Here is a 25,384-nt window from a genome sequence, read left to right on the forward strand (position 1 = left end):
AATAAAAGAGGTTTCATCAAATAAAATAAAGTGTGAGAAATATACAAATAAAATACAATATGATACAAATACTAATAAATTAATATAACAAAAGAATAATTATAATATAGTAATATGTTTCATCAAAATAAAATAAACTGTAAAAAAAAAAAAAAAAAAAATATATATATATATATATATATATATATATATATATATATATATATATATATATATATATATATATATATAATAAAAAAAAAATTTATGTGAGCCAAGATTCCACAACATCATACCTTGCATCATATAGCATTAAAATCATAATTCCAGCTCAGGTTACAATGAGAAGTATGTGCAGTAGCTTGTAAACACACTGATTTCCGCATTTAAAACCACAGAGTTCGAGAGAAAAATGAAGGAGCGTAGGAACTGATTGACTAATGTCACTGCTTACTGTAAACCTCCACCAATTCTGTGTTGCGCAAAACATTTTTAAATCGGAAGCTACTTTAATGCATGCTAAAGGAACGCATATTTGGAAGATTGAAGTCAAGTGAAAAGAGGGTTCCTGTGTAATTTACAGTAAAATCAATGATGTGTGACAATGAGACAATCATCAGGTGGATTGTGTAGATATAAGCTGATAATATAAGCCTCTTGAACCTTGATTTGAGTTCATGGCAATGTAACAGTGTGTAAATGAGAACTGAAAGAAAGGGGGAGAAAAAATGTGCAAATTACTAATATTAGAGTACAAGATTTCATCACATCGCTTTAATCCTCAAATCACTTACGATGACATGCACTAGGAGTAAGAGTGAGTTGGACATGTCTTGAAAAATAAAATTAAATTAAATTAAACTAAATTAAGATAAAATAAAATAACCAAATAAAATAAAAAATTAAATTAAATTAAGACAAATTATATTAAATTAAACAGAATAATAATATTAGTGTAACAAAACATAGAAAGAAATAATGAAGAAAAATAAAATAAATTTAAATGAAATTAAATTAAAAATAATATTAGAGTAACAACATGCATGAAGAAATATTAAATAAAAATGTAATTAAATTAAACAAAATAAATTTAATAAATAATAAATAAATGCATTTAAATAAAATAATAATAATATTAAAGTAACAACACATATGAAGAAATAACAGCATTAAATTTAATTAACATCACTAATATTGGATTAACAGCACAAATGAAGAATAAAAAAATTATAAAATAATAAAATAAAAGAAATAAAATGACTGATATATGAGTAACAGTACAAATGAAAAAATAACAAAAAAATAACAAATAAACAATTTTAATTCAATTAAAATTGCTAATATTAGAATATTCGCACAAATGTAGATAAAATTTGATTCAAACAAAATGATGAATAAAAGCACAAATAAAGAAATAAAATTAAATAAATACAAAAAAAATAAGACAAAATAAAATAAAATAAATGATTAATATATGAGTAAAAACACAAATGAAGAAATAATAAAATAATAAACATTAAACAAAATAAAAAAATTATTACAATTATTAATATTAGATTAACAGCACAAATGAAGAAAAACAAAAAACAGGTTTTATAACATTGTTAACAAAAATAAAATAACTAATATTAAAGTAGCAGCATGAAAGAATAATAAAATAAAATTGAAAAAAATATAATAAATGACTAATATTTGGGTAATAGCACAAATGAAGAAATAATAAAATAAAATAAAATGACTTAGCAAATAGCTTAAATTAAAATAAAATGGAAAGCTAATTAATAAAAATAAAACAAACTACAGTCGTGCATTATGTGTTATTTCATGCTATGTGTTCCTAATATACAACCATGGCTAAATATTTCACGAATGCAAAATTTTTGCATCCTGCAGACAGTAAACTAACTGCAGGAATATAACAAATATTATATAATTATGACAATACAAGTGACGTGTAAACACAGGAACTGTTTAAACATACAGTGTGTGAGTGTGAGTGTGTGTGGTTTCCTGTAGGATGCTGATTTCAGCTGACTGAAAACTGCAAACAGCAGCCTGACATATGAAACTCAGTTTTTTTAATTAAAACATTTTCTTTTTCTTCTTAGTTTGTTTGCATTGTTTATTACTATTTTTGAATATCTTTTGAAAGGAGCCATATAGTGCATTAACTTTTAATTTTATCTGCAAACTACAATTAAGGCTGTGAACAAACTGTGAAATAACAATAATAATAATAATGATAATAATAAAAAATAAAAAATAATAATAATAATAAAACAGATATAATAATAATACTAATACTAATAATAATAATAATTATTATTATTAGAAGTAGTATTATTATTATAAAATAATAATAATAATAATAATTATTATTATTATTATTATTAGTATTATTGTTATAAAATACAATAATAATAATAATAATAATAATAATAATAATAATAACACAAATATAATAATAATACTAATACTAATAATAATAATAATAATAATAGTTATTATTATTATTACTATTATTATTATAAAATTATTATTATTATTATTATTGTTGTTGTTGTAAAATACAATAATAATAATAATAATAATAATAATACCTTACATTTATATAGCGCTTTTCTGGACACTCAAATTGCTGTACACATTTTTGGGGGGATCTCCTCTTCCACTACTAGTGTGCAGCATCCACCTGGATGATGCGACGGCAGCCATATCGCACTGGACCGCACATCACACACTAGCTGAGGAGACAGAGTAATGAAGCCAATTATGATATGGGAAGGGTTAGGAGGCCATGATGGACAGAGGCTAGTGGTCAAATTTGGCTTTCTCTTTATTTGAAGAAGGACACACAGGCCGAAGGTTGAGCGCCCTTACTGGTCTCACAAACACCACCTCGGGTGGCAAGCTTTCTTATGTGGTCTCCCATCCAGGTACTGACCAGGCTCAACCCTGCTTAGCTTCAGTGGGCGACCATATGAGAAATGCAGAGAGCTAGAGGCCGGCAAATTAATTGATAACTTGTTCCTCGAATGAATTTAGATGCCTAGTTAAACTAATTAACTTAATTATCTCTCAAAAAACACTAGTCAAATATTATGTACTGTCATCATGGCAAAGGTAAAAGAAATTAGTTATGAGAAATTAGTTATTAAAACGGCTATTAAATGTATTCACTTTCCAATTTACTGTTTCCTTCTCCAAAAAATAGTACAAAATTATCCTGCTTCAATACACAGTGTGTGACATTAAATAAAAGCTACCACTAAGGTAATCTAAATCCAATGCGAAAGTTGTCAGATTAAATCATATATACAGTAAACAAGTCAATATTATTACTCCTACTATTCTTCAAATATTTCCCAAATGATGTTTAACAGATTCAGGAATTTTTCACAGTATTTTCTAAAATATTTTTTCTTCTGGAGAAAGTCTTGTTTGTTTTATTTCGGCTAGAATAAAAGCAGTTTTGAATTAATTTAAAACAATTTTAAGGTCAATATTATTGTGATTTGCATAATGACAACACAATCTCATGGCAATTCGTAACTTTTTCATTTAGTGGCTTATTCGTACAAATTCGTACGATCTAATTCGTACATTTTAGTACGATTTGCGTATCCCCCAATGACGGTTGGGTTTAGGGGTGGGGTTAGGTGCCACGCCTCCTTTTTAAAATCGTACATTTTCTTACGACTGAACTCGTACGAACTCGTACGTAATTGACCTAGTTAAGCCTTAAATGTCACTTTTGGCTGAATACTAGTGTCTTGAAAAATATCTAGTCAAATATTATTTACTGTCGTCATGGCAAATATAAAATAAATCTCTATAAGTTGTTAGAAATTAGTTATTAAAATGTTTAGAAATGTGTTGAAACAAACCTTCTTTCCAATTGGGGGAAAATATATACAGGAGGGCTAATAATTCTGACGTCAACTGTATCTTTAAGTGAAAATTCGACACAGCAGATTGACTAAATAACTTATATTGGTATTTTAGTAGATTGTATATATATTAGTGGTGGGCCGTTATCTGCGTTAACAGTGTAAAACTTGTGACACATTGAGCCACTAAACATCTTATGATGTTTTTCGAGAGGAGGAAAATGTGAATGACTTCCAAACACTTCTGATATAGTCTGTGTGAGTAAATGCAAGGCTAATTATAAAATCCAGGCATAACACTGTATGACAACGCTTCAGATGACTGTTCTAGAGCCCACACCTAATCAATCTGTCAGATTCTGGAGTGCGTTACAGCTCTAAATATAAATATAAATGATCTTAAATAAAACAAATAAATGTATAGAGATGGTATATAAGTATATAACTTTACTCACATGGGAAACGGAGGCCACGTGAATGGTTTATAAGCACAATTAAGCGCACACAGCATGCCAGATCATCTGATATTTGTAAGTAATAAGTCCGAAAGGCAATTAACTGTGTAAAGCCACATAAAACAACACAAAATATATGATGTATATGCTGAGTTCAGCAGCTAATCAGCCGGAATCAGCTGAGGTGAAGTGACAGCGATCAATGAGACTCAAGTGACCACAACCTTAATTATGCAAACTTTATACAACCTAATATAAAGGAAACGGATGAGTTATAAAAACATTCACCCCCCTCACAGTTGTCATGAAGGGTAATATTAGCTATATACTAGGGATGTAAGAATATTGTAAATACCGTCATACCGCAATAGTAATTTTTTTCAATATTACCGTAGGCGCATGACTCAATAAAACTATATTTCTGAGAAAAGTTTGCTTAAGCGAATGAAGCGAACGGGAGGTAGCGGGAACTACAATTCCCATCAGCCTAGGCGTGGCCATCATCCTTTGCGGTCTGTTGTAACTACAGATCCAGTAATGCGGAAATGAAGTGTGTTGCTAGTAACAGGGAAGAAAAAGAGCTGGAAATGATCGAACCTAAAGCGAGTTTTAAATCGGATGTGTGGAAGCATTTCGGTTTCTCTCTAAAAAGATACGAAAAAGGAGAAAAGGTGACAAAGAAAAAAAAAACAGTATGCAGGCACTGCCAGACTGTGGTGAAATATAAGTCAGGGAATACGACTAAAAACAGTCATGGGGACTGCAGAACACAGCACACTTGTTAGATTGATGCAGACATTGACTTGTACCGCAAAGAGACCTCTATCTCACTCATGACTTGTCCTCTCAAGTGGTGGAAAGACGATGCACAACGTTACCCACTGCTGTCAACCTTGGCTAAATCATATCTCTCTGTCCCAGAAACCTCAGTCCCAAATGAGAGGGTTTTTTTCTGTTGCAGGGGACATGCCCAGAGATCCCAGCTTTTACCAGATTATAGTTATATGATAATTTTCCTTAAAAACCCATCTCTATCTAAGTGAGTGAGTGATTAAATGTTGAATGTGATGAGTTTTCAACAATACTAAACTGAAACTTTATTTTATTTACATGGTTTAATAGTTTTTTGTTATTAAAATTGAAAAATTGAAGTTCCTGTTTCGAAACTTACAGATAGATGGCTAATCTGTATGCCATTGATATGTTCAGTGCTAAGGTAAATAAACACTTTTGGCACTTTTTTTTCGAGTCTTTTCATTAGTTTTTTTTCCCTGTAAATTATTCAATAAATACCGTACCGTGCCATTCATACCGAGGTATTATCGTACCGTGAAATTCTGATACTGTTACATCCCTACTATATACACCTCAATAGAGATTTGCTCCATATAGAGCCAGGACTAGCGGAATTTTGATGAATTGCAGTTTCAGTTACTTCTGTATTTGCTTCCCGTATTTGGGAGAGCAGGAGGTTGCCACTTGGTTTACACACATCCACACATTAGATGTAAATGCACCAGCTTTTTACAGCGTAATACTCACTACTCTTGAGTACTTTTGAAAGGTCTACTTTTTACTCATACTTTGAGTAATATTTACAACAGATACTTTTATGTCAAGCTCTTATAAGGCAGGTAATAGTACTTTACTTAAGTATGATTTTTCAGCACTCTATCCACCACTGATGACTTCGCAAACACAACAAATGTAAAAAAAAAAAAGATCACTCCATTAATTCCTGGCACATACAAAGTCACAAATAACAGCGCTTTCATGTGTGCCGTCTGCCCAAGCTACGAGTGTGTTTGTTCAACAACAGCGAGGTCCAGGAAAACGCCGGGAGGTTGGAGTCGCTCTTTTATTTTTTCTCTCTCCGGCACCTTCTCTGTATCTACAGGAAACATCTTTTCGTGGGCCAGGAAGTGTCGCCGTCTAATTGGCTCGGTGTGATTCAACGAAAAACGCCGTTCTCAGCCAATGGGAGGCGGGTTATTTTGAGTGCTGCTATAAAAGAGAAAGCGCTCGCAGGTTTCACACCACTGAGCTCAGAGACCGCGCTGGGTTAAACTGCGACTCTGAGTCACTTCACAGGCTCTCGCTGCAGAAAGACTGACTCACTGAACACACAGATGCGCTCATGGCCAGATGTCAATCGCCTATGTAGGCACGGGTCATCCTTTTGGAAAGGAAACACAGTGATGTGAGAAGAAACTGAACATTAAACCCCTAAAGGACACTCTATGGAAAGGATGCCAGATTAAAAGTAAAATATATAGATTTTGAAAAGGTATTATGGGTAATGCTGTTATATATGACATTAAATATCATTCTTTCATTCATTTTACTTCGGTTTAGTCCCTTATTTATTAGGAGTCGCCACAGTGGAATGAACCACCAACTATTCCAGCATAAGTTTTACACAGCTTACGCCCTTCCAGCCACAGCCCTAGTACAGTACACACACACCAGCCCGTAGCCAGGGGGGTTCGGGTGGTTCGGACAATCAAAATGTCCAGTATTTGTCCTTTTAATTATTTCATGTAATTTAATATTATATAATATATGCATTATATAATTAATTAATATATTTATATTTAATATATATTGTAATAAAGTGTCATTTTAAATAACTCTGGCCAGAAATTCGAATCCCATGGAGCCTCAAAGCCACAATAATGTGACGCGAGTCTCGTGACAACACCCACTGAGCGGTAACATTTGAATCGTTGATGCGACATCCATACTGAGTAACACTGTGGATCGAAAAGAGCAAGAGAGGCAGAAAAGGCAGGCAGCGGCGTCATTATCGCTAAATACTGAACACATGTTCAAAAAGACTACCAAACAGGGTAAAGCTAAAGTTACTTACTTCCTAACAAATGAAAATCTGCACCTATCCATGAAGTTCTAGGCCGCATTAGCCATGGTGTCATGTATATTCATTGACTTGTTCAGTAAATGACCTCCCTTTCTCTTTTTTTGCCATTATGTTTTTTAAATAACTGTCCGACGAAGGCTTTAATGGCAAGCGGAGTCCTCAGCCATCAGATGTCACCTCACAGCAAAAGGTGCTAATCCCATCATGTCTGTGTTTTTGAGGATATAAATCTGATCGCTCAAACCACTTCAGAAGTTGATCTGGCATGCATTCCAGATGAAACTGTACAGGTTTAATCATTTTTTAGACAAAATTAATATAAATAAAATAAATTTATTGGAGCTTTACTGGACAAGTCAATGAATATACAGTCTCCACTTCACTTCCTAATCTGCAATTGCCTCTTTGAATATCACACTAACTGTACAAAAAAAAAAAAAAAAAAAAACTACTAATACTTCCCTTCTTAGACTTTGCAGACCTGAAACTTGCCTTTAGTACTTATTCATTGTTGCTCTTAGTTGTGTAAATTGCTTCCTTGTCCTCATTTGTAAGTCGCTTTAAATAAAAGCGTCTGCTAAATGACTAAATGTAAATGTAACTTATGACCTGGAGAAAATCGCCCTGCGCCTGAAACACCTGTAGGTGTGCTTTTACAGCCAAAACTCTGTTAAAAATATGTTAACTATAAGCACTATAAATCTGTTTTAACTTTTTAGGCCTGTAGCCAGGGGGGTTCGAGTGGTTTGGAAGACCAACCGCTCACTGACAAAGGTGCAGAATTTGTCCCATACATGAGCTCATTTGTCCTATTTTGACTGCTATGCCATCATAAATAATGAAAATAATCCATTGAAAAAGGCTTTCAGACCAAACGGATCCTCTGTCGGCTGTTGCTTTGACTATAATCTGATGTAAGAGAAGTCTTCTGTCACTACTGTATTGTTCTTAAACAGAGAAAACATTTTACAGGGAACTTTATTCTAAATCTTGGACCTTATTCCTGAAATAAAAATGAGCTATAAAAAGGTGTGAAGCACCAGAAGCACCATATTAAATTAATTTAAATATATTGTGGCCATTGTTGATGTCTAGAAATTTTTAAATGTACTTTTTTTCTTTTTTTACCAAAGAGGCTAGAAAATTTCATTATTATTGTTTTATAATTATTTATTTATTTATTTGATTTTTTATTTGTTTATTTTTATTGAAATAGCCAAATTGTGACTGAGGACAGTTGAATGTGCTAGTTTGTTTTTCGTCTAATAAATGACAGTAGGTTACTGTATTTTTTTACTTTAAAACTTTAACAGATTTCCATTTTTCCTAATGAAGTATGATGTAATAAATGTGTATTTTAAAATTAAAAGTATTTTTTTCTTTATTGCAAATGTTTAGGAAATATTTTTAGTACATCAAAAAGTGTGGTTATGATGATATCTGACTAGCTAATCCAGCAAAAAAAAATTTTTTTTTAAAAAGTACTGCATACAATGTCACTAAAATGCAGTATTTAAATTCATTCATTTTCTTGTCGGCTTAATCCCTTTATTAATCAGGGGTCGCCACAGTGGAATGAACCGCTAACTTATCCAGCAGGTTTTTACGCAGCGGATGCCTTTCCAGCCGCAACCCATCTCTGGGAAACATCCACACACACATTCACACACACACTCTTACACTACGCAAAATTTAGCCTACCCAGTTCACCTGTACCGCATGTCTTTGGACTGTGGGGGAAACCGGAGCACCCGGAGGAAACCCACACAAAGGCAGGGAGAACATGCAAACTCCACACAGAAACACCAACTGAGCCGAGGTTTGACTAAGCGACCTTTTAGCTGTAAGGCGACAGCACTAACTACTGCGCCCCTGCCTCGCCGGAGTATTTAAATCTCATAGCTAAATAGAAACTGAGGCGTATAACTGCAAAAAGGTCCACTTTTTGAGAAAAAAAGAACCACCTCTTTCACCAGGCTGGCTACAGGCCTGTACACTATGGTCAGTTTAGTTTATTCAATTGACCTATAGCACGTGTGTTTGGACTGTGGGAGAAACCAGTGCACTTAGAGGAAACCCACACCAACACGGGGAGAACATGCAAACTCCACACAGAAGTGCCAACTGGTCCAGCCGGGACTCGAACCAGTGACCTTCTTTCTGTGAGGTAACAGTTCTACCTATAAAATGAAATCTTATATTATGTGTTACATTAAATATATCTATTTTATTCCTGCCTACCTAATAATGGATTACGTTATAAATCTGTCATAAACATGATTGATCCTAAGGCATCGCAATTGTGTCATAAATATTTTTCTGATCACGTTTTCACTGCAGTCATTTAAATCATTCAAAATTCATTTGAAAAATACTAATTTATTTAAAGATACATCACGCTGTCAAATCCTTTTTTCATCACATTTCTGCACAAAATAATTTTCATAACTCATTTCTAATAACTGATTTATTTTATTTTTGCATTGATGAGAGTAAATAATGTTTGACTAGATATTTTTTAGACACTTATATACAGCTTAAAGTGACATTTAAAGGCTTAACTAGGTTAATTAAGTTAACTAGGCAGGTTAGGGTAATTAGGCAAGTTATTGTATAATTCTCGGTTTGTTCTGTAGACTACCGGAAAAAAGTTAGCTTAAAGGGGTTAATAATATTGTCCTTAAAATGTTTTAAAAACTGCTTTTATTCTAGCCGAAATAAAACAAATAAGACTTTCTCCAGAAAAAAAAATATTATCAGACATACTTTGAAAATTCCTTTGCTCTGTTAAACATCATTTGGCAAATAAAATAAATAAATAAATAAATAAATAAATAAATAAATAAATACATAAATTTAAAGTGGGGCTAATAATTCTGACTTCAACTGTAGGTCTATAGAACTACTAAAAATGCTCATAAAAGTCACTTATTACAAGTTAAAGTTGTTGGAAGAAAGGTCAAGGCCTCATAATGCAATTACAAACGGAAAATAAAAACAAATTAATCATAAAATATGAAAAACTGCTAATTTACAAAATGTTATGCAGTGAGATTATGTGTTTTCTCTACTGTCAAATTTAGATCTAAGATAACGTCACCTTGTAAGTGAAAAAAGCCAACAATCGATGTGTCATTATAGTCAATTACGCTTTCGGTGGGGCATTTCAGAATGGTGCAATTATGTGTCAGCATCTTCCTGTCATTTATGCAAGCCTAAAGCATAGCTACACGTCCAAAAATATCCCCAGCCTGACCCTTTCTGAGAGAGAGATGCTGGCGGATTTCTGTAATTAGCACACGCCGCTGCCAGACAAAAGACTGCCGAGGGTCAGGAAGAAGAACAATCCTACAGACTGAGAATTTTCCAAGAAAAGCCCTATGTGGGGGAATCATGAATATACCTGAGACTCCTTCACATTAGACTTCCTAATGCACATGAGTTTTGTTCTGCTCCTGTATTATACCGTAAAAAACTGCTGGGTATCACACAATCGATTTGTGTTGGGGCAATGTTAAGGAATTAAGTTACCTTACTAGTTTTTACAAATTTAGGTGGATTGCACAAAAAACTTTAAGTTGTCCCCCCCAAAAAACTTTTTTCCAGCTCATTTCAATTTTATATTTTAAAGGGTGAAACCCCACTCTTTTACTTCAAGTCCACCCAAAGTCAATAGAATACATAAGACAAGTATAAGACATACTTTTCAATGGGGAAAAGTGTAACTGTCAATACAGCAAATAAAGCCCCGCCTTCTAGTACAGGAGCCAATCAGCGATCGCTATATTACAAATAAAGCCCACCTTCTAGTACAGGAGACAATCATCGATCACTATAGACTGGCGATACTTCGGGGAAGGAGCTCAGACCAGACGTGAGTTTCTGCAGATTTAGTGTGATACAAACATTTAGAAGTGAAACTAAAGAAACAGTTATTTAATTTCATTGGTGATTCCCGATATGAAATGCAATGGTAAGCTTGGCAAGCAGTTTTGGAGAATTTGATGTTCCCCATTCAGACAGAATGCCCAAGCATACTGTTCGAGAGGCATTTCAAAGATGGTCGCCGAGTGAGGCCTTAAAGGGACTTTGGTCTACCTCAGAATTTTTTTTAAAAAATGCTCCATGATGGGTGTGGAGTTCTGTGAACAAAAAGGAGGAGTGGGCGTGGCCAGCAGAGCAGGGGGATAAGAAGGGGTTTTGTCAATTGGCTCACAAGCTCAAGATGGAAAAATCTGATACAAAAATATTTGTTTCCAGTGCATATGGACTCCGGCAGGGCTGCCCCTTGTCACCAGTTCTGTTCATAATTTTTATTCTGGGATGAGAATCCGAGCCTCCAAGTCCGAGGCCATGGTGCTCCAGTGGAAAAAGGTGGTTTGCCATCTCAGGGTTGGAGGAAAGTCCTTGCCCCAGGTGGAGGAGTTTAAGTATCTCGGGGTTTTGTTCACAAGTGAGCGAAGGATGGAGCGTGAGATTGGCAGGTGGATTGGTGCAGCGGCAGCAGTAATTTGGTCGATGTACTGGTCCGTTGTGGCGAAGAAAGAGCTGAGCTGAAAGGCAAAGCTCTCGATTTACCGGTCAATCTACGTTCCTACTCTCACCTATGGTCATATGCTTTAGGTCATGACCGAAAGGTACAAGCGGCCGAAATGAGTTTCCTTCGAAGGGTGGCAGGGCGCACTCTTATGGATAGGGTGAGGATCTCTGACACCCGGAGAAGTCAGCTAAGAACTTTCGGATGCTTCCTGGACACCTACCTAGGGAGGTGTTCCAGGCGGAGGCCTCGGGAAAAACCCAGGACACGCTGGAGGGACTATGTCTCTCATCTGGCCTGGGAAGGCCTCAGGATCCCTCCAGAGGAGCTGGAGGAAGTTTCTGGGGAGAAGTCTAAGGGTTCTCTCCTAAGACTGCTGCCCCCGCGACCTGGAAAAGCGGCAGAAAATGAATGAATGAATGAATGAATGAATGAATGAACAAAACGTGAGGAGAAGCATGATTTTTTTTTCCGGGTGTATGATAGGGCCCTATATGTTAACTGAAGCATGAAGAGCGAGTTGGACATAAAGAAGTCTCTCCCCAATATAAAAAAACAGCCAATAGCATATTATATTTATTCACAGCTCTTCCAGTGGATGAGCTCAAGTGCATCAAATGTAAATTAAAGGGTCTTGAAGGGGGCGGGGCATGACAGATACTAGAAAGCATTTGATTGGTCAGAAGATTTGATGAGAAACTGAAGTATGAGGTGACGTCAACAAAAACCATTGATCCCTTTAAACAGAAGTAACAAACTGCAAGATACTGGAGCATAGCTTATAGATATCCTTAAATCTAATACACTGATGCTTACATCATTACAATAAAATAGCTCATTGACTCCTTTTTAATTAATTCCTTTAATAAAATAGAAAAGTTTCTACAACTTAAATAAAAATTTAAATGAAAACAGAAATTATTAAATATTTGTGTGTGTGTGTGTGTGTGTGTGTGTGTGTGTGTGTGTGTGTGTGTGTGTGTGTTACTGCATTACCATAAGTGAGTTCAAAGAGCTGGAGAATTTTCCAAGAAAAAACCAGCGTGTAGGAATGATGGCTACCTGAGCCTCCTTCACAGCAGACTGAGAAACAGTGAGTCACTCGGGCTAAAAGCGGATCATGACCGCATGTTTAGGAGAAGTGCACGGTCACCTAGAGAGAGGACGGAGACCGGCTGACCACTCCATTCAAATGAATACAAATTATTTCACCAGGGTTCCCACTTTAAGCCAAATATCAAATTCCCAGATTTTTTTTTCTTTTTGACTACAGAGCTACATTTGACTAAGGAGCTAGAGATTTGCTCATCTGCCATATTTGATAGCAGTTTTACAAACTTTATATATTTACTTTTTCTGTGATATACTTTTTACAAACAACACAAAAACTTCAAGATAAACACAGTTTATGTATCATTTGCATTGTTGTAAATGTTTCAACCCAAGCTCATTCTGAAAACGTAGCCCCGCAGACGTTTCTAGAGACCACGAATTACGTGGCCGGAGGTACGTATGGCCGTATTTGGTTCTTTCAAGTGAACGCTACGGGGTGGTGTGACATCGATTCTCTTCTTCGCCAGCTGTGACGGCTCACTAACCTCCGTGTGGAAGGCTTTCCCGCCGCAACCTGTTTGTCAGCTTAGCTCCCAGTGTTACGTCGGCGGGGCGGAGGGCCGGAGAAGAAGGAGGAGCCGTCTGCGGCGATGACCAGGTTCGAGTTCAGGGAAGAGCGGTTCCAGAAATCAGGTAAGATGAAAAACAGAATTCAAAAAATAAAAGCGAACAAGTTCGTGACAGGGCGAGAATTCGACAAAATACAAAAATGCCGTCAAAATCAGATGAGGGCTTTTGCTTTTCTTTTCTGGATGGCTTTTGTAAAATGTTGCTTGGGTTTAGGGAAGGTGGAAGAGGAGGGTGGCTGGGTCGGCCGATTGGTCGGCCGCTCGGTCGATCGTTCAGTCATTCAGTCGGGCGCTTGACAGCGGCCTCTGGTGGCTTTTCGCGCAAGAACAGCCTGGGCGCGAAAGGCACGAAAGACGCAGAAAAGTGCGGCACAGCGGCCTCATGCGGATTCGCAAAAACTGCACAAATACGTACCTCCTGGGACGTATTTCGTGGCCTCCAGAAACGTCCGCGGGGCTACATTTCCACAATGAGCCTGGGTTGAAATGTTTTAAGTGTCACTATTCGATTTGATACACCTTTGCAAAATAAAACAATAATTTCTTAAATAGTAGGCATAAAATATCTACAAAGGAGAACTATTATGACACTTTTTACAAGATGTAAAATAAGTCTCTGATTTTTCTAGTGTGTGTGTGAAGTTTCAGCTCAAAACACCACACAAATAACGCTCTGAAACTAACCTTTTGATCCTAATTGTGGGGTTTTGGTGACTGTCGCTTTAAATTCAAATGAGACTGAGCTCTTTTCAAAAGAGGGCGGAGCTACAGATGCCTGTTTGTCAGCATAGTGGCTGATTTAAAAACAAGACTAATGTCGTATGCTAATGAGGGAGAGATGGTCACTAGTGGGCGGGGCTTTCCCTCTCTGATGACACGTACAAAGAAAGAATGTCAATCAAACTGTTTCTGCAGACTGATTTCATCAAGTCTGATTATATCAAATGACATGAATCATTTTTTATCATTAGAAGCTGCTTATATTCACACACTGCTGTCACACAACTGTGCTTAAACCCCTTATAAAAGTGACTCTTGCATTATAGTTCCCCTTTAAATGTGCCCTGTCTTCCTTTTTAATCAAAAGTAAATCGCTATCAACTGTACATGCATAGAAAAAGAGCAGATCCTACACAACATCTGCTTAACATTTACATCTATCCCACACAAAAAACTAAAAACAAAAAAAATACTGCGACTGTGAAACAACATGAGGTTGAGCAAATGTATTTCTGGGCAAACTATTCCTTTAAAACCACGCAAAAACAACTAAAAAAGAGGTTCCCTTCTAAGCTGGGGTCTGATTTCTACGGTATATTTGTGCTCTTGGCTGCATTTAGCTTTAGATTTATTCCCCAGAGGCTTCTGAAGTGCTTCTCATAAGATTATTAATACGAGAGCAAACACGAGACAGAAAGGGTTCACCTTTAAATACACACGTTCAGGATGTTATTCTGTTAGTCTTTGAGTGGGTGGCCTGATATTTAAAGGAACAGACGCTCACTTTTACATGCATTTTCTCTCCTGGTGGTCGCCGTGAGAGGACTGCATATGTGTGCGCTTTGGGAAAGTCAGTCTTTTCCATCTTGAAGTCAGAAGGAAAGTTCCTTAAACTTTGGGTTTGCTAGATTAGAACAATCCCCCACCAACCCATCATTAGTGGGATTGGAGAAACGCGCCACACCCAAGCGGGACGTTTCCGGCGCGCTCTAAAAATGGCCGTCTGATGATGGGGTCGGCGTAGAATAAGCGAGGGGTACCTTGTGTTTTGCTATTCGGATGTTTATTAAGCCACATGCACACAGGAAAGTGAATCACACGCTCATGTTTGTGGCTTCGTTCAATGCCAGCATTTTTTACACACGCTGTAAAACGGTCCCGGACCACACTCGACGCCCACGCCGAGCCACAAAAACTGCCCTCAATACAGATGGGAAATATGTAAATCTGCAAACAAAAGAGTGCAAAAAACATGTTGAATGTTCTCCATCTACTGTCACACCAACAAGTGCTCAGACAGCTTCAACATTTCTAACATGCTCACAGTTATACTATGGTGCTGTTGGATGCTTGATTCCGATTGGCTGATCAACATCATTTAAATTCATTCATTTATTTTCTGTTCGGCTTAGTCCCTTTATTTATCAGGGGTCACCCAACACAATCTCACGGCAATTCGTAACTTTTTCATTTAGTGGCTAATTCGTATGAATTTGTACGATCTAATTTGTCCAATTTAGTACGATTTGCTTATCCCCCAATGACTCTTGGGGTTAGGTGCCACGCCTCCTTTTTAAAATCGTATCATTTCGTACGACTGAAATCATACGAATTCGTACGAATTAGCCACTAAACTGGCAAAACGTAAAATACTTACGTTTTCTCATGAGATCAGGCTGGGGTCGCCACAGCGAAATGAACCACTAACCTATCCAGCATATGTCCTACACAGCGGATGCCCTTCCAGCTGCAACCCATAACTGGGAAACACTCATACACTGCCATTCACACACATACCTTACGGACAATTTTAGCTTACCCAATTCACCTGTACCACGTGTTTGGACTGTGAGGGAAACCGGAGATGGTGATATGACTGATCTCATCCGTAAACATCAATGAGCCAATCAGATTAATCCAAACCTACAATAAATAGCCCATTTCACCATACTTTCCTCAACTTTATTTTTGAAGAATCCCCCCATCCACCCCATCTCCCCCTTTTCATCCTTTACCAGGGGGAGGTCTCGAGACCTACCTGATCACTTGCCCCCTTATGGCCCATTTTCACTGAGTGGTACGGTACGGTTCGGTATTCTTTTATGGCCGTTTCCACTGTCAAAACGTACCTAAAAGCGAACCGTACCACCTTTTGGGTACCCTTTGCAAAGGGTAACTAGCACAGCAAAAGGGTACCAAAAGGGGGAGCTAGACGCGCAGCTGAACTCTATTGGTTTACAGAAATACGTCACTCGCTCGTGGACAGGCCAGAATGAAAACAAAGAAACCACCATGTTTTAAACACACAGCCGAGACATTACACCATAATAATATATACATATAATAACAAGCCATGAAGAAGAGCAGAACTACCCTGTGCCCCCTAGTTTTTTACAAGGTTTAAATCGCAAATGGTTTCGCTTTCTCACATGCACTTGCCGTGCGTCTATATTTGAAACCACAATCTTCTTGAGCTGATATTAATAACGTGCATGTGATCGTTGAAGCGCTTCTGATATCCAATCCTGTCAGAAACAAACAAACGTGAGAATGACGTGCCAAAAATCAAAGGAGAAGCTGGAAAAAAAACAGAGCTAATGATTGTTTCAACAACCTAAAACATGAAGAAACTGCCATGTTTAATGATTGTCATCTCTTTTTGGACAATTATGAACTCAGGAATGACGGAATTGCTTTCAAGAGGCTACATGTGCTACTGAAGATTAAAGACACAGATGAGAGGTTTGCACCGACTGCACTGTAAAAAATAATCGCCCATATCTACTCAATAAATTTGAGGCAACAGATTACAAGCAATATTAATAATTAAATTCAACATATATGGATTGAGTAACAATTAATAAAATTAGCTTATTTAAAATTAGTCATTTAAATTGAGTAACCACAAAAAATACTTAAAGAAATTAGCAAATTTTAGGCAAAAATATTAATTTAATTGAACAGAAAAACCGACACGATGTTAATGAAAACTACTCAATGTTTTTATTTAGATTTAACATGAAATGTGAGGAGCCTGTTCATCAGCTCTAGAAAATAATGCTTTATATCTACACAATAAAATTGAGGCAACAGATTACAAGCAATAATATTAATTAAACTCAACAAGTATGGATTGAGTAAAATTTAATTCAATTTAGCTCAAATTAGTAGAGCCTGTTCAGCAGTGTGGAGCCACAATATAGAGTAACAACAATCTCATAATAGACAATACATCATATAATACACAATAAAACATGTACGTTTAAACAAACTGATCATCTTAACAAGCACTTTAATAATCTTTTTTTAAAGAGCAGTTTCAAACAACTGGAAGTTAAACAATGTTATTTAAAACAATACACAAAGTTAAGTTTATCTGATTTAATGCATGAAAGGTATTATTTGCCAGAATAATGCAGATTCATTAAAGCAAAGAGGACACAGCAGTTCATGGGAATACTACCCACTAATATCATCCAGTGTTCACCAGACAGTCACTCGTAAAAACACCATTCTTTGTCACAGTTAAAATGCATAGGTCAAACACAGGTGGACACAAGCTCTGGGAATGTAGTCAAGAGCCATGTTTTCACTCTCGCGACTTATGTTAACGTGCCAATGCGAGCCAGGGCCAGTCAAGTTTCCACAGTCACTTCCGGGGCCTGATCGGATACCATGGGCCAAAACAGTCCAGTCTGGTAAAGTCTATAAGAACTTCAACACCTTCAATGATGATGATGATGCAAGTGTCTTTAGGTGGTCACTTGTAGAAGGCCCCTGCAGGATATGTTGCGTGTTGTTTTTGAACCCAAATAAGGGCTAAACGTCTGCTGTGTGTGTAGTTTTTGTGTAATTGTTAACATCAGAGAGATGCATATTGCATTTATTTATTTATTTTATATAATTATAGACGTTACAGTGAGCTATATTGCATTGATCATTGATCTGCAGCTATAATCAAATCTTGTTTATAGAAAAGTGAGCAATGAACATTTTTACACTAGTATTTGTGTGTATAAAGCATCTGTTTTGTGAGAAGTACTTCTCATATGATATGTAAACGACCGGTCCAGCTTTACAGTAGACATTTCCTCCAGCCAGAATGACCATGTGAGAATCACCACGCACACCAAAAGAGTACCATTCAGGGCTCAACAATAAGGACTGCCCGGTGGCCCGGGGCCAACGTGAAAGACACTCGGGACAGTAGACAGGATTTTTACTGGCCCCTATCGGCCAGTAACGATGAGCACCTTTTTTTTTTGTAACCTGGTAACAACTAGTACAGCGAAAAGATGGCAACATGGTGGCAAAATTAAACAATGAGGCTAAAAGAAAACATCTGTTTCTAAAGTCTTAGAAGCAGACAATTACATGGGTACAAAATTAAGAAACTGAAAAAAAGAACAAAAAAAAAAACAGTTGTCAGTTTGGCAAGCCATTTTTATAAAAATGTAGAATTGCATTAAAATACGAGCATAAAATCTTGAATTTTGCTCATTATACATTTATTAACATATTTTAAATGTTTAAATTCTAGATTCACAGGCATAATTTTGCCACTATTAAAAATATGTGGCTTAGAAATAGCTATTAACTTTTTAGTTTTTTTGGTGGGGCCAGTGAAAATTTTGGCAGGGCAAGTAAAAATCTCAACCAATGGCCCGATCGGACCCGTATAAAAAATCCTTAGCGTTGAACCCTGCCATTGGTACCCTTTTAGCAGTGGAAATGCAGGCCTGATAAAGGTGACCTGTACTGACTCGTGCTGTACCGTACTACTTGATAGAAACGGGCCATTACAGGCAGTAGCCCTGGGCTTAATAATCTCGTAGCTCAGGGTTCTCTCCCGGGACAGCATGCTAAACCTGCTAGTATCTAAGTGTGAACTCTTGAAATTATTTTAGCATGTTTTAATCATTGACATCAAAGATGTAAGACTAATATCACTCAAAACCGAAAGAGAAATACAGATAGTATCAAAGTCACATTATTTCTGTTAACGAAAAAACGTTCAGATCCCATAAGAACTTATTAAAAAAAAAGGTCGACCCCTGAGGGTATAAATCTTCGACAACACAATGAAAGATGCAAATCCATAAAATTTAGAAAAGAAGTAGAGAAATAAAGATAGTTTAAAAGTCACACACACGCACATGCGCAAAAATGCAGATCTCAGCAAGTTCAGATCCGCTAATAACTGATAAATGAAGCTTGAGAGCCGTTGAGGTGACAGATGGAAATATCTGACAACATCAGGTGAAACTGAGTGAGTCTTAGAACGTCCGGGTATTTGGCCCTTTTTAAATCTGAAGTCAGTTCGTGAAAGCTGTTGAGTCATCTTAAAAGCCTGTAAGTGTGCGCTTCGGGCGCTGCAGCTGTTAAGCAATCACAAACTTTCTCTGTTCGCTTCCTCCGAGCAGCACTTCTGAAAGTATCTGTATGAGTGTCCAACGTTAAACTGCGCAGCGTGCATCCATCTGTCAACTACAGTATAAGCATGTTTTCTATAACTATAAGAATCAATGTTGGAGCTGTCATTCCACTTAATGTATTGCTGTAAGCATTTTATTTTGTGATCATGCATGTAGTGTTTAATTTCCATGATTAATTTCAAACTAAGTTTACATACACACACACACACACACATACATATATATATATATATATATATATATATATATATATATATATATATATATATATATATATATATATATATGTATATATATATATATATATATATATATATATATATATATATATATACATACATACATATATATACATACATATATATATATATACATACATACATATATATACACACACATATATATATATATATATATATTTATATATATTTACACATACATACATACATACATACATACATACATACATACATATATATATATATATATAGGTGAAGTCAGAATTATTAGCCCCTCTGTATATTTTATTCTCCAATTTTTATTTAATGGGGAGCAGATTTTGTCAACACATTTCTATTCATAATAGTTTTAATAACTCATTTCTAATAACTGATTTATGTTGTCTTTGCCATGATAACTGCACATAATATTAGACTAGACATTTTTCAAGACACTAGTATTCAGCTAAAAGTGACATTTAAAGGCTTAACTAGGTTAATTTGGGTAAAGTTAGGGTAATTAGGCAAGTCATTGTATAACTGTGGTTTGTTCGGTAGACAATGCAAAACAAATATTGCTTAAGGGGCCTAATACACTGTAAAAATGTCCAGATCTTCACAACCTGTTACTATAATTTTTCACAGTAAATTACATTAGTATCACTTTACAGGATTCAACTGTGAAAATTGACATTAATGTGTTGTATTCATAATTTCATTGTGAAATTAAGGCAGGATACAGCAAATTACTGTAAAAAGGGCTATATCTTTTGCATGTTAGAAATAGGAATTCAACCTTTTTATTTCATTCAACATAGACATTAATACAAATAAACTTTTATGACAGTATTGGCACTTTTTTTGATATTTAGAAATAACAGTGTTATTGCAGCTCCAAAAACAATGTGGTTACATCTTCAAAAATAACTTGAAAGAAAATCATCCTGTTTTGAAACAACATGAATGTCATACATTCCCAAAAATAAAGGTACGCCAGCTGTTACTGGGGTGGTCCCTTCTCAAAAGGTACACATTTGTTCCTAAAAGGTCCATATTAGTACCTCAAGGGTACAGATTAGTACCTAAAAAGTACAAAAGTGTTCCTCTTAAAATACTTAGGTACTAATATGAACCCTTGAGGTATTAATATGCACCTTTTAGGTACAAATGTGTACCTTTGGAAAAGGTACCATCCCAGTGACAGCTGGCGTACCTTTATTTTTGAGAGTGTAGTAAAATTTCATTTTTGGGTGTACTGCACCTTTATTTAGTTTAATAAGGTATATATGGAAATATGAAATAATTTTTAGTGAACTTAACTTTGTGCTTAGCCAAAAACATAAAAAAAAACTGGAACAAAAGTAATTGATTCATAAAAACAAACACTTTTAAAACACCCAAAAAGATTTCAAAGTCAGGGTAAATGTCAGAATGACTAGCTGAAAACCTGTTTCACAGTAAAATATAGTTAATTCTACAAGGTTATACTGTGAAATCACAGTAATGTACTTTACTATGTACTGTGAAGTTACCTATATGACTAATTTCACAGTGATTTAATGTAACAAAATAACAGTAAATTACGGTAAACTACCCCACGGTAACTTGCTGTAAATTTACATATAGTATTTTACTGTGACAGTAATGCAATTATTAGCCAGTAATTTACAGTGAATTTAAGGTACATTTTTACAGTGTGATGTTGACCTTTAAATGGTTAAAAAAATGCTTTCATTTTAGCCGAAATAAAACAAACAAGACTTTCTCCAGAAGTAAAAAATATGATAGAAAAAATTCCTAGCTCTGTTAAACATCATTTGGGAAATATTTGTAAAATATAATTCATTGGAGGGCGAATAATTCTAGCTTCAACTGTTTATAAATGGGTCTTGATTAAAAGGGGAAATCCAGTTTTGCTGTATGATTTACTTCACTCAGAAAGTGCTAGCAAATTTCAACAACATTTGTGAGGAAATGCCTGGTGATGCATTGAACAGTGCTACATTTCAAGACTGATGTTGTATTTGTAACATGTTGCAGTAAGGCCTGATTTGTTAACATTACATAAACGGATTGGTTAATGCACTGCAATGACAATTGTACACTTAAAACATCCATAAATTAGCAACTTTCTGTGTTTTAGTTATAAAAGTTTTTATTTTGTCCAGTTTATTTATGCTTTTGAATAGGATTATTGGAGCTTGATCTTTCTTCCAACAACTTTTACATTATAAAGTTGAAAAAAGTGACATTTATAAACATTTTTAAAAGTTTCAAGCTAAGCTATTACTAGATAGTAGTTGCAGGTTTGGCATGCTGTTCTGGGAGAGAACCCTAAGCTCATAGATACTTGAACCCAGGGCTCCCGCCTGGTCGTATAATAGGGCATAGAAAATGGTCCGAGATCAGGTAGGTGGGAGAGATGGGGTGTACAAGGGGATTCTCCAAAAACAAAGATACAAACTGGGCTATTTATTGAAGGCATGGATTCACCTGATTGGTTTATCGATGATTGTTGATGCAGGACCAGCTGTGATCAATCATAGCCTGTGATCCTCTCGAAATTAGATTATAAAACTTCTCTTAAAGTGATTTATTGTCTGAGTTGGTGATTGTATATTATGTTACAAAAACATTGTAATAAACTGCCAGTGCACTTTCTATTATTTCTATTCAAATTATTTCTAATAAATTATTTCAAACTACTAAAATGTAAAAAAAAAAAAAAAACTGTAGAGTTAAACTGTAGAGTTAAATTTTGGACATCAAAAGTCGACAGAGCAGAGATCAACATCCCATAACGCAATTTATTACCATAAATGAACGGAAAAATAACGATACAATTCTTTTACGATGTAGAGCATAATATTATTGATCAATATCACCAATATCAATGTTTTACTGCATTATTAAAATTATAATTTTATTATTAAAATTATTGATTTTATTATTGCTGATTTTATTATTTATAATTATATAAAATTTAAAAAATCATCACTTTTTATTAATTGGAATGAATATGAAATAATTATTGCTAAATGACTGATTCTAAATATAGGAATCTTCTTTTCTGCCATTTTCAAGTTATTAAAAAAAGCAACATATATTCTCATAATTGTGAGGAAAAAGTCAGAAATAAGTGAAAAAGTCTTAACATTTCTAGATACAATTTTAATTGTGACATTTTCTTTAGAATTCTGAGTTATATATACCAATTCTGGTGGAAAAAAACAACATTTTCTTACAGCGAATAATTATCTCACAATCATGACTTTATAACATTCTATTGCACGTTTTTATCATGTAATTTTAAGAAGTCTTTTTGAGAAAGGCTTTTTAAAATTAAAAAAATTTAATCTTACAATTATGACTTTTTAACATACAACTATAAGTTTTTGTTAAATCAAGAAAAAATTCTGAATTTTGCACTTAAAAGCTGTGATTAACTTTTTGATTTAGTGGCAGAACCAGGCTTCAATACTAATATAAACTACAAACTCAACAATGGTGTACCACAGGGCTGTGTACTGAGCCCCTTCCTCTACTCCCTTTTTACCATCGACTGTAGGCCTGTGAACAGATCCAACACCATCCTCAAATTTCCAGACGACACCACAGTGATTGGTCTAATCAGCAACAATGATGAGACGGCCTACAGGGAGGAGATACAGCATCTTGCCACTTGGTGCACCGACAATAATCTACTCCTTAACACCAACAAGACCAAGGAGCTCATTGTGGACTTCAGAAAGGGACGAACAGGCTCACATGATCCCATCCACATCAATGGGATGGCCGTTGAGCCTGTCTCATCCTTCAAGTTCCTGGGGACCCACATCTCGAAGGACTTTTCCTGGACCACCAACACCTCCAGCCTGATCAAGAAGGCTCACCAGCGCCTATTTTTCTTAAGGCAACTTAAAAAGAACCAGCTTTCATCAGCCATCTTGGTGAACTTTTACCACTGCACGATAGAAAGCATCCTGACCAACTGTGTCACAGTCTAGGATGGAAGCTGCTCTGTTGCTGAGCGTAAGGCACTGCAGCGGGTGGTGGAAACTGCCCAACGCATCACAGGGAACACACTGCCAGCCATAGAGGACATCCAGAAGAAACACTGTCTGCGCCGAGCACACAGTATTCTGAAGGATACCTCTAACCCTCCTCACAGACTGATTTCACTCCTGCCTAAAAGACTCTGATTTTAACATACAAAGCAGTGCATGGGCTAGCACCTGACTACATTTGTGACCTGGTAACTCTGTCCAGTCCCACCCGTAGTCTTCGTTACACATCTGCAATCTTGCTGTATCAGCCACGCTGTAAACTGAAGACTATGGGTGGTCGTGCTTTTTCGTACAGGGCGCCTGAGTTATGGAATGGCCTACCCACCAGCATCAGGAATGCTGTTTCTCTGGATTGTTTTAAGAAACTTCTTAAGACTCACCTTTACACCGTTGCTTTTAACTTAGATTGATTATTTTTGTTATTGTATCATCCGATTGTATTGAAGCATTCATATTTTATTGCAGTCTTTTTATTTTATTTTATATTTTTGACTGTTTTTATTGTTCTTGTTGTTGCCTTGTATGCCTGTGAGCACTTTGGGACTGAGAAAAGCGCATTATAAATAAAATGTATCATTATTATTATTATTATTGTTATTATTATTATTATTATTTGCACATTTATTATTATTATTATTATTATTATTATTATTTGCATATTTATTATTATTATTGTTATTATTATTATTTGCACATTTATTATTATTATTATTATTATTATTATTATTTGCACATTTATTATTATTATTATTATTATTATTATTTGCACATTTATTATTATTATTATTGTTGTTATTATTATTATTTGCACATTTATTATTATTATTATTATCATTGTTATTATTATTTGCACATTTATTATTATTATTATTATTATTATTATTATTATTTGCACATTTATTATTATTATTATTATTATTATTTTCACATTTATTATTATTATTATCATTATTATTATTATTATTATTATTTGCACATTTATTATTATTAGTATTATCATTATTATTATTATTATTTGCACATTTATTATTATTATTGTTTTTGTTATTATTGTTATTATTATTTGAACATTTATTATTATTATTATTATTTGCACATTTATTATTATTATTATTATTATTATTATTGTTATTATTATCATTATTATTATTATTTGCACATTTATTATTATTATAATTATTTACACATTTATTATTATGATTATTATTATTTGCACATTTATTATTATTACTATTATTATTATTATTTTCACATTTAAAAATTTCATATATTCATTGCACTGATTCATTTATTTGAACTGTACATGCCCACTGCACAAGGACATTTGGAATTATGTACACACCCACTTTACATATACATTTGTAATAATGTCTATCTATCTGCACACTTCTGATTATTAATAGCAACCTGTACATATATTCATTTATTTTAAATCTCTGTTCATAGCTAATCCAACCTGTATATAATGTTGATAGTACATCCATCTGTAAATATCACCATGGTTTTCTATAACTGCACTTTAT

General features: G+C 34.9%; 1 long non-coding RNA gene across 1 annotated transcript in view; it reads right to left on the reverse strand.

Moving 5' to 3' along the window:
- Positions 1-19,342, reverse strand: part of LOC147846563 (uncharacterized) — a 198,545-nt gene extending 179,203 nt beyond the window's left edge. The window contains exons 1-2 of the long non-coding RNA XR_015479246.1: positions 16,732-19,342; positions 15,786-15,849 (exon numbers count right to left, since the gene is read on the reverse strand). This is a non-coding gene — a long non-coding RNA (uncharacterized LOC147846563). The remainder of the gene's footprint in view (positions 1-15,785; positions 15,850-16,731) is intronic.
- Between the last annotated feature and the right edge of the window lie 6,042 nt (positions 19,343-25,384).

The sequence above is a fragment of the Danio rerio genome, chromosome 2 (assembly GCF_052040795.2).
Source record: "Danio rerio strain M-AB ecotype USA chromosome 2, GRCz13ab, whole genome shotgun sequence".
Taxonomy (NCBI): Eukaryota; Metazoa; Chordata; class Actinopteri; order Cypriniformes; family Danionidae; genus Danio; species Danio rerio.